This window comes from Dendrobates tinctorius, unplaced genomic scaffold (assembly GCF_039654945.1).
Source record: "Dendrobates tinctorius isolate UK_male_01 unplaced genomic scaffold, ASM3965494v1 ptg000007l, whole genome shotgun sequence".
NCBI lineage: Eukaryota > Metazoa > Chordata > Amphibia > Anura > Dendrobatidae > Dendrobates > Dendrobates tinctorius.
This window is the reverse complement of record NW_027361675.1, coordinates 13319165-13334167: the sequence shown is the minus strand read 5'-3', so window position 1 is coordinate 13334167 and position 15003 is coordinate 13319165. Positions and strand designations below refer to the sequence as shown.

Below are 15003 nucleotides of genomic sequence, written 5' to 3'. Positions count from 1 at the left end.
CACCACTGGCTGAAGGCAGGGGTGTGTACGAGAACATTCCTTACAATAGCTCCATCCTTTCCTTTATAACATTATATATCATTAGATGCATATTGTGCCCATAGTAATATACATCTACACAATATGGAGTCACTAGAAATAACTTATAGCCTGTCTGCATAACATGTGCACCTGATGTAGCACCCCCGTGTCAGTGATGGTATGCCCCTGCTTTTTTCTAATGAAAGCTTTGTGCAGGATGGACAGAGGATGAGAGAAGTGCGGGGAAGAGCGGGAGGCTTGATGTCTGCTGTGAGGATCCTGCGTGCTGCCGCCTCCTCCTGACACACCGCACCGTCTATACACTACACTCCATGGCGACAGTCATTGCAGGAGGGGGACACAGGAGCCTTCAGGACGACAGCACCACCACGGCTGGCATGCTGCAGCCCCCCTCATTGTAAGCCTGGGCTGGACACAATGAGCACCACCTGCATTCTGCAGCCCTTGGGTGGTCGGATCAGTAGTAGTCATATGCTCACCAAGCTGTAAGGTAGGTAAAGTGCACACGGCCCCACGTATATGGTGTATGTATGGGATATACAACCCCAGATATATGGTGTATGTATGGGATATACAACCCCAGATATATGGTGTATGTATGGGATATACAACCCCAGATATATGGTGTAGGTATGGGATATACAACCCCAGATATATGGTGTGGGTATGGGATATACAACCCCAGATATATGGTGTAGGTATGGGATATATAACCCCAGATATATGCTGTAGGTATGGGATATATAACCCCAGATATATGGTGTGGGTATGGGATATACAACCCCAGATATATGGTGTGGGTATGGGATATACAACCCCAGATATATGGTGTATGTATGGGATATACAACCCCAGATATATGGTGTATGTATGGGATATACAACCCCAGATATATGGTGTAGGTATGGGATATACAACCCCAGATATATGGTGTGGGTATGGGATATACAACCCCAGATATATGGTGTAGGTATGGGATATATAACCCCAGATATATGCTGTAGGTATGGGATATATAACCCCAGATATATGGTGTGGGTATGGGATATACAACCCCAGATATATGGTGTGGGTATGGGATATACAACCCCAGATATATGGTGTATGTATGGGATATACAACCCCAGATATATGGTGTATGTATGGGATATACAACCCCAGATATATGGTGTAGGTATGGGATATACAACCCCAGATATATGCTGTAGGTATAGGATATACAACCCCAGATATATGCTGTAGGTATGGGATATATAACCCCAGATATATGGTGTATGTATGGGATATACAACCCCAGATATATGGTGTGGGTATGGGATATACAACCCCAGATATATGGTGTGGGTATGGGATATACAACCCCAGATATATGGTGTATGTATGGGATATACAACCCCAGATATATGGTGTAGGTATGGGATATATAACCCCAGATATATGCTGTAGGTATGGGATATATAACCCCAGATATATGCTGTAGGTATGGGATATATAACCCCAGATATATGGTGTATGTATGGGATATACAACCCCAGATATATGGTGTGGGTATGGGATATATAACCCCAGATATATGGTGTAGGTATGGGATATACAACCCCAGATATATGGTGTATGTATGGGATATACAACCCCAGATATATGGTGTGGGTATGGGATATACAACCCCAGATATATGGTGTGGGTATGGGATATACAACCCCAGATATATGGTGTGGGTATGGGATATACAACCCCAGATATATGGTGTATGTATGGGATATACAACCCCAGATATATGGTGTAGGTATGGGATATATAACCCCAGATATATGCTGTAGGTATGGGATATATAACCCCAGATATATGCTGTAGGTATGGGATATATAACCCCAGATATATGGTGTATGTATGGGATATACAACCCCAGATATATGGTGTGGGTATGGGATATATAACCCCAGATATATGGTGTAGGTATGGGATATACAACCCCAGATATATGGTGTATGTATGGGATATACAACCCCAGATATATGGTGTAGGTATGGGATATACAACCCCAGATATATGCTGTAGGTATGGGATATATAACCCCAGATATATGCAGTAGGTACGGGATATATAACCCCAGATATATGGTGTAGGTATGGGATATACAACCCCAGATATATGGTGTAGGTATGGGATATACAACCCCAGATATATGGTGTATGTATGGGATATACAACCCCAGATATATGGTGTAGGTATGGGATATACAACCCCAGATATATGCTGTAGGTATGGGATATATAACCCCAGATATATGCTGTAGGTATGGGATATATAACCCCAGATATATGGTGTATGTATGGGATATACAACCCCAGATATATGGTGTAGGTATGGGATATACAACCCCAGATATATGCTGTAGGTATGGGATATATAACCCCAGATATATGCTGTAGGTATGGGATATATAACCCCAGATATATGGTGTATGTATGGGATATACAACCCCAGATATATGGTGTGGGTATGGGATATATAACCCCAGATATATGGTGTAGGTATGGGATATACAACCCCAGATATATGGTGTATGTATGGGATATACAACACCAGATATATGGTACAGGTATGGGATATACAACCCCAGATATATGGTGTAGGTATGGGATATACAACCCCAGATATATGGTGTATGTATGGGATATACAACCCCAGATATATGCTGTAGGTATGGGATATATAACCCCAGATGTATGGTGTATGTATGGGATATACAACCCCAGATATATGGTGTGGGTATGGGATATATAACCCCAGATATATGGTGTATGTATGGGATATACAACACCAGATATATGGTACAGGTATGGGATATACAACCCCAGATATATGGTGTAGGTATGGGATATACAACCCCAGATATATGGTGTGGGTATGGGATATACAACCCCAGATATATGGTGTAGGTATGGGATATACAACCCCAGATATATGGTACAGGTATGGGATATACAACACCAGATATATGGTGTGGGTATGGGATATACAACCTCAGATATATGGTGTAGGTATGGGATATACAACCCCAGATATATGGTGTAGGTATGGGATATATAACCCCAGATATATGGTGTGGGTATGGGATATACAACCCCAGATATATGGTGTATGTATGGGATATATAACCCCAGATATATGGTGTATGTATGGGATATACAACCCCAGATATATGCTGTAGGTATGGGATATATAACCCCAGATATATGGTGTATGTATGGGATATACAACCCCAGATATATGGTGTGGGTATGGGATATATAACCCCAGATATATGCTGTAGGTATGGGATATATAACCCCAGATATATGGTGTATGTATGGGATATACAACCCCAGATATATGCTGTAGGTATGGGATATATAACCCCAGATATATGGTGTATGTATGGGATATACAACCCCAGATATATGGTGTGGGTATGGGATATACAACCCCAGATATATGGTACAGGTATGGGATATACAACACCAGATATATGGTACAGGTATGGGATATACAACCCCAGATATATGGTGTGGGTATGGGATATACAACCCCAGATATATGGTACAGGTATGGGATATACAACACCAGATATATGGTACAGGTATGGGATATACAACCCCAGATATATGGTGTAGGTATGGGATATATAACCCCAGATATATGGTGTGGGTATGGGATATACAACCCCAGATATATGCTGTAGGTATGGGATATATAACCCCAGATATATGGTGTATGTATGGGATATATAACCCCAGATATATGGTGTATGTATGGGATATACAACCCCAGATATATGCTGTAGGTATGGGATATATAACCCCAGATATATGGTGTATGTATGGGATATACAACCCCAGATATATGGTGTGGGTATGGGATATATAACCCCAGATATATGCTGTAGGTATGGGATATATAACCCCAGATATATGGTGTATGTATGGGATATACAACCCCAGATATATGCTGTAGGTATGGGATATATAACCCCAGATATATGGTGTATGTATGGGATATACAACCCCAGATATATGGTGTATGTATGGGATATACAACCCCAGATATATGGTGTATGTATGGGATATACAACCCCAGATATATGGTGTATGTATGGGATATATAACCCCAGATATATGGTGTATGTATGGGATATACAACACCAGATATATGGTGTATGTATGGGATATACAACCCCAGATATATGGTGTATGTATGGGATATACAACCCCAGATATATGCTGTAGGTATGGGATATATAACCCCAGATATATGGTGTATGTATGGGATATACAACCCCAGATATATGGTGTATGTATGGGATATACAACCCCAGATATATGGTGTATGTATGGGATATACAACCCCAGATATATGGTGTATGTATGGGATATATAACCCCAGATATATGGTGTATGTATGGGATATACAACACCAGATATATGGTACAGGTATGGGATATACAACCCCAGATATATGGTGTATGTATGGGATATACAACCCCAGATATATGGTGTGGGTATGGGATATATAACCCCAGATATATGGTGTATGTATGGGATATACAACACCAGATATATGGTACAGGTATGGGATATACAACCCCAGATATATGGTGTAGGTATGGGATATATAACCCCAGATATATGGTGTAGGTATGGGATATACAACCCCAGATATATGGTGTATGTATGGGATATACAACCCCAGATATATGGTGTATGTATGGGATATATAACCCCAGATATATGGTGTTTGTATGGGATATACAACACCAGATATATGGTACAGGTATGGGATATACAACCCCAGATATATGGTGTATGTATGGGATATACAACCCCAGATATATGGTGTGGGTATGGGATATATAACCCCAGATATATGGTGTATGTATGGGATATACAACACCAGATATATGGTACAGGTATGGGATATACAACCCCAGATATATGGTGTAGGTATGGGATATATAACCCCAGATATATGGTGTGGGTATGGGATATACAACCCCAGATATATGGTGTAGGTATGGGATATACAACCCCAGATATATGGTGTAGGTATGGGATATACATCCCCAGATGTATGGTGTAGGTATGGGATATACAACCCCAGATGTATGGTGTAGGTATGGGATATACAACCCCAGATATATGGTGTAGGTATGGGATATACAACCCCAGATATATGGTGTAGGTATGGGATATACAACCCCAGATATATGGTGTAGGTATCAGATATACAACCCCAGATATATGGTGTAGGTATGGGATATACAACCCCAGATATATGATGTAGGCATGGGATATACAACCGCAGATATATGGTGTACTATGGGATATACAACCCGAGATATATGGTGTAGTATGGGTTATACAACCCCAGATATATGGTGTAGGTATAGGGTATACAACCACAGATACAGTGGGGCAAAAAAGTATTTAGTCAGTCAGCAATAGTGCAAGTTCCACCACTTAAAAAGATGAGAGGCGTCTGTAATTTACATCATAGGTAGACCTCAACTATGGGAGACAAACTGAGAAAAAAAAATCCAGAAAATCACATTGTCTGTTTTTTTTTCATTTTATTTGCTTGTTTCTGACCAAATACTTATTTTCCACCATAATATGCAATCAAGATTTCTGGCTCTCACAGACCTGTAACTTCTTCTTTAAGAGTCTCCTCTTTCCTCCACTCATTACCTGTAGTAATGGCACCTGTTTAAACTTGTTATCAGTATAAAAAGACACCTGTGCACACCCTCAAACAGTCTGACTCCAAACTCCACTATGGTGAAGACCAAAGAGCTGTCAAAGGACACCAGAAACAAAATTGTAGCCCTGCGCCAGGCTGGGAAGACTGAATCTGCAATAGCCAACCAGCTTGGAGTGAAGAAATCAACTGTGGGAGCAATAATTAGAAAATGGAAGACATACAAGACCACTGATAATCTCCCTCGATCTGGTGCTCCACGCAAAATCCCACCCCGTGGGGTCAGAATGATCACAAGAACGGTGAGCAAAAATCCCAGAACCACGCGGGGGGACCTAGTGAATGAACTGCAGAGAGCTGGGACCAATGTAACAAGGCCTACCATAAGTAACACACTACGCCACCATGGACTCAGATCCTGTAGTGCCAGACGTGTCCCACTGCTTAAGCCTGTACATGTCCGGGCCCGTCTGAAGTTTGCTAGAGAGCATTTGGATGATCCAGAGGAGTTTTGGGAGAATGTCCTATGGTCTGATGAAACCAAACTGGAACTGTTTGGTAGAAACACAACTTGTCGTGTTTGGAGGAAAAAGAATACTGAGTTGCATCCATCAAACACCATACCTACTGTAAAGCATGGTGGTGGAAACATCATGCTTTGGGGCTGTTTCTCTGCAAAGGGGCCAGGACGACTGATCCGGGTACATGAAAGAATGAATGGGGCCATGTATCGTGAGATTTTGAGTGCAAATCTCCTTCCATCAGCAAGGGCATTGAAGATGAAACGTGGCTGGGTCTTTCAACATGACAATGATCCAAAGCACACCGCCAGGGCAACGAAGGAGTGGCTTCGTAAGAAGCATTTCAAGGTCCTGGAGTGGCCTAGCCAGTCTCCAGATCTCAACCCTATAGAAAACCTTTGGAGGGAGTTGAAAGTCCGTGTTGCCAAGCGAAAAGCCAAAAACATCACTGCTCTAGAGGAGATCTGCATGGAGGAATGGGCCAACATACCAACAACAGTGTGTGGCAACCTTGTGAAGACTTACTGAAAACGTTTGACCTCTGTCATTGCCAACAAAGGATATATCACAAAGTATTGAGATGAAATTTTGTTTCTGACCAAATACTTATTTTCCACCATAATATGCAAATAAACTGAAAAAAAAACAGACAATGTGATTTTCTGGATTTTTTTTTCTCAGTTTGTCTCCCATAGTTGAGGTCTACCTATGATGTAAATTACAGACGCCTCTCATCTTTTTAAGTGGTGGAACTTGCACTATTGCTGACTGACTAAATACTTTTTTGCCCCACTGTAAATGGTGTAGGTATGGGATATACAACCAGAGATGTATGGTGTTTGTATGGGATATACAACTCAAGATATATGGTCTAGATATGGGATCTAAACCCGAGATATATGGTGTAGGTATGGAATATACAACCCTAGCTATATAGTGTAGGTATGGGACATACAACCCCAGATATATGGCATTGGTATGGGTATACAACCTCTGATATATGGTATAGGTGTAGTATATATTAACCTCAGATATATGTTGTATGGGATATATGACCCCAGTTTTATGACAAAGGTATTGGATATATGACCCCAGATATATGTCGTATGGGATATATGACCCCAGATACATGACGAAACAAAGGTATAGGATATACGACCCAAGATATATGGCATAGGTAGAGGATGTACGAATATAGATATTTGGCATAGGTATAGGATGCACAACCATAGATATATGGCATAGGTATAGGGTGTACGACCATAGATATACTGTATGGCATAGGTATAGGATGTACGACCTTAGATATATGGCATAAGTATAGAATATGCGACCATAGAAATATGGCAAAGTTATAGGTTGTACGTCCATAGATATATGGCATAGGTATAGGATGTATTACCATAGATATATGGCATAAGTGTCACGCTTTTGCTATGCAGGTAGATATAAGCTCCACTAGATGGCAATAGAGTGGAGGGAGGACCGCACACAGCAAGAGCAGACCTGCAGCGCAGCAGCAAAGTTACCAGCAGGTGGCATCAGAATAGTCAAACAAGCCAGGTCGATATTAGTCTGTAGCGCAGTACTAAAAGAATAAGCAAACACAGAGTCAGAAACAAGTCGAATGGGTCAGTACCAGTCAGGAGCAGATATGCCAAAGACAAGAGACAAACAGCAGGTCAGGGTCCAAGCCAAGTCAAATACTAGAGAGTCCAAAACATGAAAGGGGGAACACAGAGTCAGGACGGGAAGAGGGGAACAAAACAGAAGTGCAAATACAGCAAAAGGACAAATAAGGGTATACATAGAGTCAGCTACTCACGCCGTAGGCAGAAACTATAACTGACACTGCCTGCAGGATGCAGTGAAGAGAAATAGCCAGCCTGGCGCCAGAGCGAGGCAGAGAAAAGATAACCCTTGACATGATCAGACCGGGAAAGAGTGATGGGAAACAAAACCCGGCCTGGATCATGACAGTACCCTCCTCTCTCAAGGAGGGGCCACCCCAGGCTTCCCAGGATAATGAGCATGAAAGGCCCAAACCAAGCATTCAGCATGGACAGATCACACCGAGACCCTCAATCGATCCTCAGTGAGCCAAATACTGAAGTGAACGGCGGACCATGCAAGAATCCACAATCCGTTCCACTTCATACTCAGTCTGACCATCCGACAGGTGGCGGAAGGGATGGCGACCCAACAGAGGAAGGTATAAATGACTTCAGGAGGGACTTATGGAACACATTGCGGATCCGAAGCGATGGAGGAAGGCGCAAGCGAAAGGCAACTGGGTTGACAACCTCCATGATCTCGTAAGGGCTAGTAAACTTGGGACCCAGCTGAACAGAAGGAACCTTCAACCGTATGTTCTTAGTAGACAACCACACCTTATCTCCTACTAGAAATACCGGCCCTAAAGACCGTCGCTTGTCAGCAAAATGTTTATGTTTGCCCTGAGCCTCACCAATGTTCCTCTGGACCTCCCTCCACACCTCCCCCAACCGCTGAATTGCCGAATCAGCCCCTGGACACCCTGAATCCAGCCTGGAATAAAATGGGGGTGAAAACCGTAGTGTCACAGTCCAATTCTTGGATCTGTGTCAGATTTGGGATTCCCTGATTTAAACCTTTTTTTTTCCTTTCAGGTCTTTTAGGGAGTTAATATGGGTTTTTTGCCCCCGGTGGCCACAGGTGTTATTACATGTCTGTTGTTTTCCCTGCTAATGTGACCACTCCTCCTTGCTATATAAGGTCACCTGGTCTGTCAGCTGGTGTTGGTTATAGCAGGTCCTTAGTGGATTCCAACCACGGTGAAGCAGCTGGCTCTGAGGTGTTTAGCCACTGCTGAAAGTTGATCTGGTGCTGAAGTCTGCTGCCCGGTGTTTGCAGCAGAGAAAAATGGTGAAGGTAGCAGCTGGCTCTTAGGTGTCGAGCCACTGCTGAAGATGGTGAGGGTAGCAGCTGGCTCTTAGGCGTTGAGCCACTGCTGAAAGCTAGTCCGGTGATGAACTCTGCTGCCCGGTGACTTCAGCAGAGAAAGATAAGTGTTTTGTTGTTTTCCCCCGTTTGGTGTATTTTCCTTCATGTGTATTAGTGCAGCGGTGGGACCAGTGTCCGCACTATCCATTTCCCTAGTAAGGAATAGGTGCAGGGCTAGTGAGGGATTCAGGTATCCTGGTCAGCGACAGGTGAAGAGCCTGTATAGGGAACATTAGGAGTGTTCATGGACACTGCCGCAGGGGAGTGTAGGAGGTCTCCACGTCCCCGTTCCCTATTGCAGGGCCCACCGTTATAACTGTTTCCCCGGTGTCCCCTCTTTGTCTTGTTTCAGTTACTGACCTGCGGGTCATGTCACACAGGACAGGTACACGTGACAGTTTATAACCAACCACTCATTTTGTCTGGTGAGCCATGGGCCAAGTACAGACCTGTGACCAATTGTTTCTGGTCCTTACTGAGGAGAGTGAGGTGCTGCACAGTGTGTTGGAGCAGCAGCAGCAGTTGTCGGGGTCTGGGGCCTCCCCTCTGGCTCAACCAGAACCCCAATGTGCGGCTTTGGTGAATATGCCACTGTTGTGAGTTCATTTTTCCCTTCACCATTGAGGTCTGATGAACTCCCTCCTCTGGTGAAGGAAGGTAGTGAGGCTGATTACCAAACACCTGGGCAGCTAGATAATGACTGGGTGGCTGGAATTGAGGACTGGATATAAGGCAGCTGCCACCCTTCTGCCTTGCTGGTGATTCTGCTGGATTCTTGGAGACCAGTCTGATTCCTGCGTCTCAAAGCTAAGTTTTTCTGCTCTGCTTTGTACTCTTCAGTTTTGTTTTTGTTTTGCCTTGTTTTTTGGGAGTTCTGCCATCCGCGGCCGGGGGTGAGCTGAATTCCATTTTTGTCTCTCATCTGTTGATCTTTTGCTCTGTCTTCAGAATATACCTGAATGCTGATATAGTCTTTTGAAGCCTAGCAACTTCAGGGCCTGTTTTTCCTATCAGTCGGTTGGCTCATTTTGGATAGGGTTTTTGCGGATGGCAGACAGCAGCTTTCCTATGCTGTCCTATTTAGTTAGCTTGGGCCCCATCATTTGCTCAACCTATCTTTCTATCTGTGTTAGTGTTTTCATCTTGCTTCACCGTCATTATATGTTGGGGGCTGCCTATTGCTTTGGGGTCTGCTCTGGGGCAGTTTAGTTTTTCCCCTTTCTGTCTTTAGGCTATGTAGTTCTCCGGCTGTGATCGAGGGGTCTAGGGCACCGTAGGAACCCCCCACGGCTACTGCTAGTTGTTGTGGATAGGTTCAGGGGTCTGCAATCCGATAGCTGCCAACCTCTCTGGTTTTTCTGGACTTAGCTAGTATTTTGTTTTTTCCTCCTTCAGTGACTCATCATAACAGAATCACCAGCCATACCGCAGATCCTAGGGTACTCAAAAGCAGGAGAGAATTGTAAAAAAAAAAAAAAAAGTGTGTCAGAATTTTTTTTTGTGCATATTTTTTCCTCTATATCTCTGAGGCCATAGGGGGAATTTTTCTCTCAATGGAGATGAAGCAATTGTCTGATCATGTGGAGCAGCTCGCTGCTGAAGTGCGGGGAATTTCCGCCTATCTTGCTCATTCACATGCTGCTGAACCAAAGATTCCTACTCCTGATGTTTTTTTGGGGGATCGGTCTAAATTCTTGAATTTCAAGAATAATTGTAAATTATTTTTTGCCTTGAAGCCTAACTCGTCGGGGAACTCCGCGCAGCAGGTTAAGATTGTCATCTCTATGCTGCGTGGCGATCCCCAGGATTGGGCGTTTTCTTTGAAACCTGATGATCCTATTCTGAATAATGTGAACGCATTTTTTCAAGCCTTGGGGTTGTTGTATGATGAACCTAATGCTATTGATCAGGCTGAAAAGACCCTGTTGGCATTAAGCCAGGGTCGGGATTCGGCAGAGTTGTACTGTCAAAAATTCCGAAAGTGGGCGGTACTTACTACCTGGAATGATGGTGCCTTGGCAGCCCTCTTTCGGAAGGGTTTGTCAGAAACTGTAAAAGATACTATGGTGGGATTTCCTGTTCCCTCTGGTCTTGACAATTCTATGTCATTAGCCATTCAGGTGGATCGGCGTTTACGTGAACGCAAAACTACACGAGAGATATTGCCACCTGTTGAACAAATGTCTGAACCTATGCAATGTGATAGAGTTTTGTCTAGGGCGCAACGTCAGGAGTTCAGAAGGCGTAATAAGCTGTGTTTTTTTGTGGAGATGCCTCGCATATTATTTCTGTCTGCCCTAAACGAGAGAAACGTTGTGCACACACGTTTTCTGTGGGTGGTGTTCAACCTAAGTTTCTTCTGGCAATTACTCTGATCTGCTCCCTGTCCACATTTTCCGCCAAGGCTTTTGTGGATTCGGGAGCAGCTCTGAACCTGATGGACTTGGATTTTGCTAAATGTTGTGGATTTCCTATGACACCTCTGCGGACGCCTATCCCTTTGAGGGGTATTGATGCTACTCCTTTGGCGAAGAATAAACCTCAGTTTTGGACCCAGGTGGTAATGCGGGTCACCCCAGACCATCAAGAAAATTGCAGATTTTTGGTGTTGCATAATTTGCATGATACCATTGTTCTGGGGTTTCCCTGGTTGCAAATCCATAATCCAGTTCTGGATTGGAAATCTTTGTCTGTGGTGAGGTGGGGTTGTCGGTGTGTCCTTAGTGATGCTCCTGTTTTCTCCACCTCTCCCCAGTCGCATGATGTTCCTGACTATTTGGCTGACTTTTATGATGTATTTAGTGAGAATGAGTCTGCGTCTTTGCCTTCTCATAGGAGTTATGACTGTGCAATTGAGCTGAACCCGGGGTGTAAATTCCCCAAGGGTCGGCTCTTCAATTTATCTGTACCCGAGTACGAGGCTATGCGATCCTATATTAAGGAGTCATTGGAGAAGGGTCATATTAGACCATCCTCTTCACCCTTAGGTGCTGTTTTTTTTTTTCATGGCTAAAAAGGATGGTTCATTAAGGCCTTGTATTGACTATTGTGCCCTCAACAAAATTACTGTTAAATATTGGTATCCGTTACCCCTGATTTCTGATCTATTCTCCAGAGTTAAAGGTGCTTGCTGGTTTACCAAGCTTGACCTCAGGGGGGCGTATAATCTTATTCGCATTAAGCATGGGGATGAATGGAAGACGGCGTTTAACCCCTTACCTACAATTGACGTAATATTCCGTCCATGTGACCATGGACCTAATTACCATGGACGGAATATTACGTCATCGCGATCAGCGGCGCCCACGTGGTGAGCGCCGCTGATCGCGGCCGAGTGTCAGCTAATTATCATAGCTGACACCCGGCACAATGTGTCAGGGGCGGTCACGGACCGCCCCCGACACTTTAACCCCTTGCACACCGGGGGTTAAAGGGAAGCATCGGCAGGGAGGGGGCTCCCTCCGTGCTTCCCTGAGCCCCCCACGGCAGTGCAGTGTGCAGCGCTGCTGCGGGGGGCTCCTTTCCTCCAGGCCCCCGAATCCAAGATGGCGACGGGGGCCTGAGGAAGCTGGCTTCCTCAGTGCCTGCAAAGCGCAGGCATGAGGAAGTCTGCAGCAGTGCCTGTGTCAGATCGCTGATCTGTCACAGTGATCTGTGATGTGACAGATCAGCGATCTGTCACAGGACAGTGATGTCCCACCTGGGACAAGGTAATAAAGTAAAAAAAAAAAAAAAGTGTTAAAAATAATTAAAAAAAAATCGCTAAATAAATTAGTAAAAAAAAAAAAATATTCCCCAATAAATCCATTTTTTCAAAATAAAAAAAAACAAAAACAATAAAAGTACACATATTTGGTATCGCCGCGTCCGTAATGACCTGCCCTATAAAACTGTCCCATTAGTTAGCCCCTTTAGCGAACCCCTTAAAAAATAAAAATAAAAAACGAAGCAAAAAATAATGATTTATTATCATACCACCGAACAAAAAGTGCAATAACGCGCGATCAAAAAGACGCATATAAATATATAAATATGCATGGTACCGCTGAAAACGTCATCTTGTCCCGCAAAAACGAGCTGCCATACAGCATCATCCGCAAAAAAATTAAAAAGTTATAGCTCGCAGAATAAAGCGATACAAAAATAATTATTTTTTATATAAAATTGTTTTCATTGCAAAAAACCGACAAAACATAAAAAAAGACCTAAATGAGGTATCGCTGTAACCGTACTGACCCGAAGAATAAAACCACTTTATCAATTTTACCGCACGCGGAACGGTGTAAACGCACCCCCCCAAAAGAAATTCATGAAACGCTGGTTTTTGTTCATTCTGCGCCCCAAAAATCGGAATAAAAAGCGATCAAAAAATGTCACGTGCCCGAAAATGGTACCAATAAAAACGTCAACTCGTCCCGCAAAAAATAAGACCTCACATGACTCGGTGGGTCAAAATACGGAAAAATTATAGCTCACAATATGTGGTGATGCAAAAACTATTTTTACAATAAAAAGCGTCTTTTAGCGTGCGACAGCCGCCAAACATAAAAACCGCCATAAATCGTAAATCAAACCCCCCGTTATCACCCCCTTAGTTAGGGAAAAATAATAAAACTAAAAGAAAATGTATTTATTTCCATTTTCCCGCTAGGGTTAGGGTTAGGGTAGGGTTAGGGCTAGGGCTAGGGTTAGGGCTAGGGTTAGGGCTAGGGTTAGGGCTAGGGCTCAGATTAGGGTTAGGGGTGTGTTGAGGTTAGGGTTGGAGTTATAATTGGGGGTTTCCACTGTTTGGGCACATCAGGTGCTCTCCAAAGTCAACATGGCGTCTGATCTCAATTCCAGCCAATTCTGCGTTGAAAAAGTCAAATGGTGCTCCTTCCCTTCCAAGCTCTGCCATGTGCCCAAACAGTGTTTTACCCCCACATGTAGGGTATCAGCCTACTCAGGACAAATTACAAAACAACTTTTGGGGTCCAATTTCTCCTGTTACCCTTAGGAAAATAAAAAATTGGGGGCAAAAATATAATTTTGCTGAAAAAAATGTTTTTTTTATTTTCACGCCCGGGCGTTATAAACTTCTGTGAAGCACTTGGGGGTTCAAAGTGCTCTCCACACATCTAGATAAGCTCCGTGGGGGGTCTAGTTTCCAAAATGGGGTCACTTGTGGGGAGTTTTAATAGTTTAGGTACATCAGGGGCTTTCCAAACGCACATGACACCCGCATACCAATCCATCAAAGTCTGCATTCCAAAACGTCACTACTTCCCTTCCGAGCCCCGACGTGTGCCCATACAGTAGTTTTCTCCCACATATGAGGTATCAGCGTACTCAGGATAAATTGGACAACAACTTTTGGGGTCCAATTTCTCCTGTTACCCTTGGGAAAATAAAAAAAATGGGGACTAAAAGATGATGTTTGTTGAAAAAATACGATATTTTTATTTTCACGCCCGGTCGTTATAAACTTCTGTGAAGCACTGGGGGGTTCAAAGTGCTCACCACACATCTAGATAAGTTCATTAGGGGGTCTAGTTTCCAAAATGGGGTCACTTGTGGGGGGTTTCCACTGTTTAGGTACATCAGGGGCTCTCCAAACGCACATGACACCCGCAGACCAATCCATCAAAGTCTGCATTCCAAAACGTCACTACTTCCCTTCCGAGCCTTGACGTGTGCCCATACAGTAGTTTTCTCCCACATATGAGGTATCAGCGTACTCAGG

At 43.6% G+C, this 15003-nt stretch overlaps 1 protein-coding gene across 1 annotated transcript in view; it reads left to right on the top strand.

Moving 5' to 3' along the window:
• Nucleotides 1–225: 225 nt before the first annotated feature.
• The window catches only part of MANEAL (mannosidase endo-alpha like), a 65438-nt gene continuing 50660 nt past the window's right edge, over nt 226–15003 (top strand). The window contains exon 1 of the mRNA XM_073572100.1: nt 226–532. The gene's annotated coding sequence lies outside the window, so the exon portion shown is untranslated. The remainder of the gene's footprint in view (nt 533–15003) is intronic.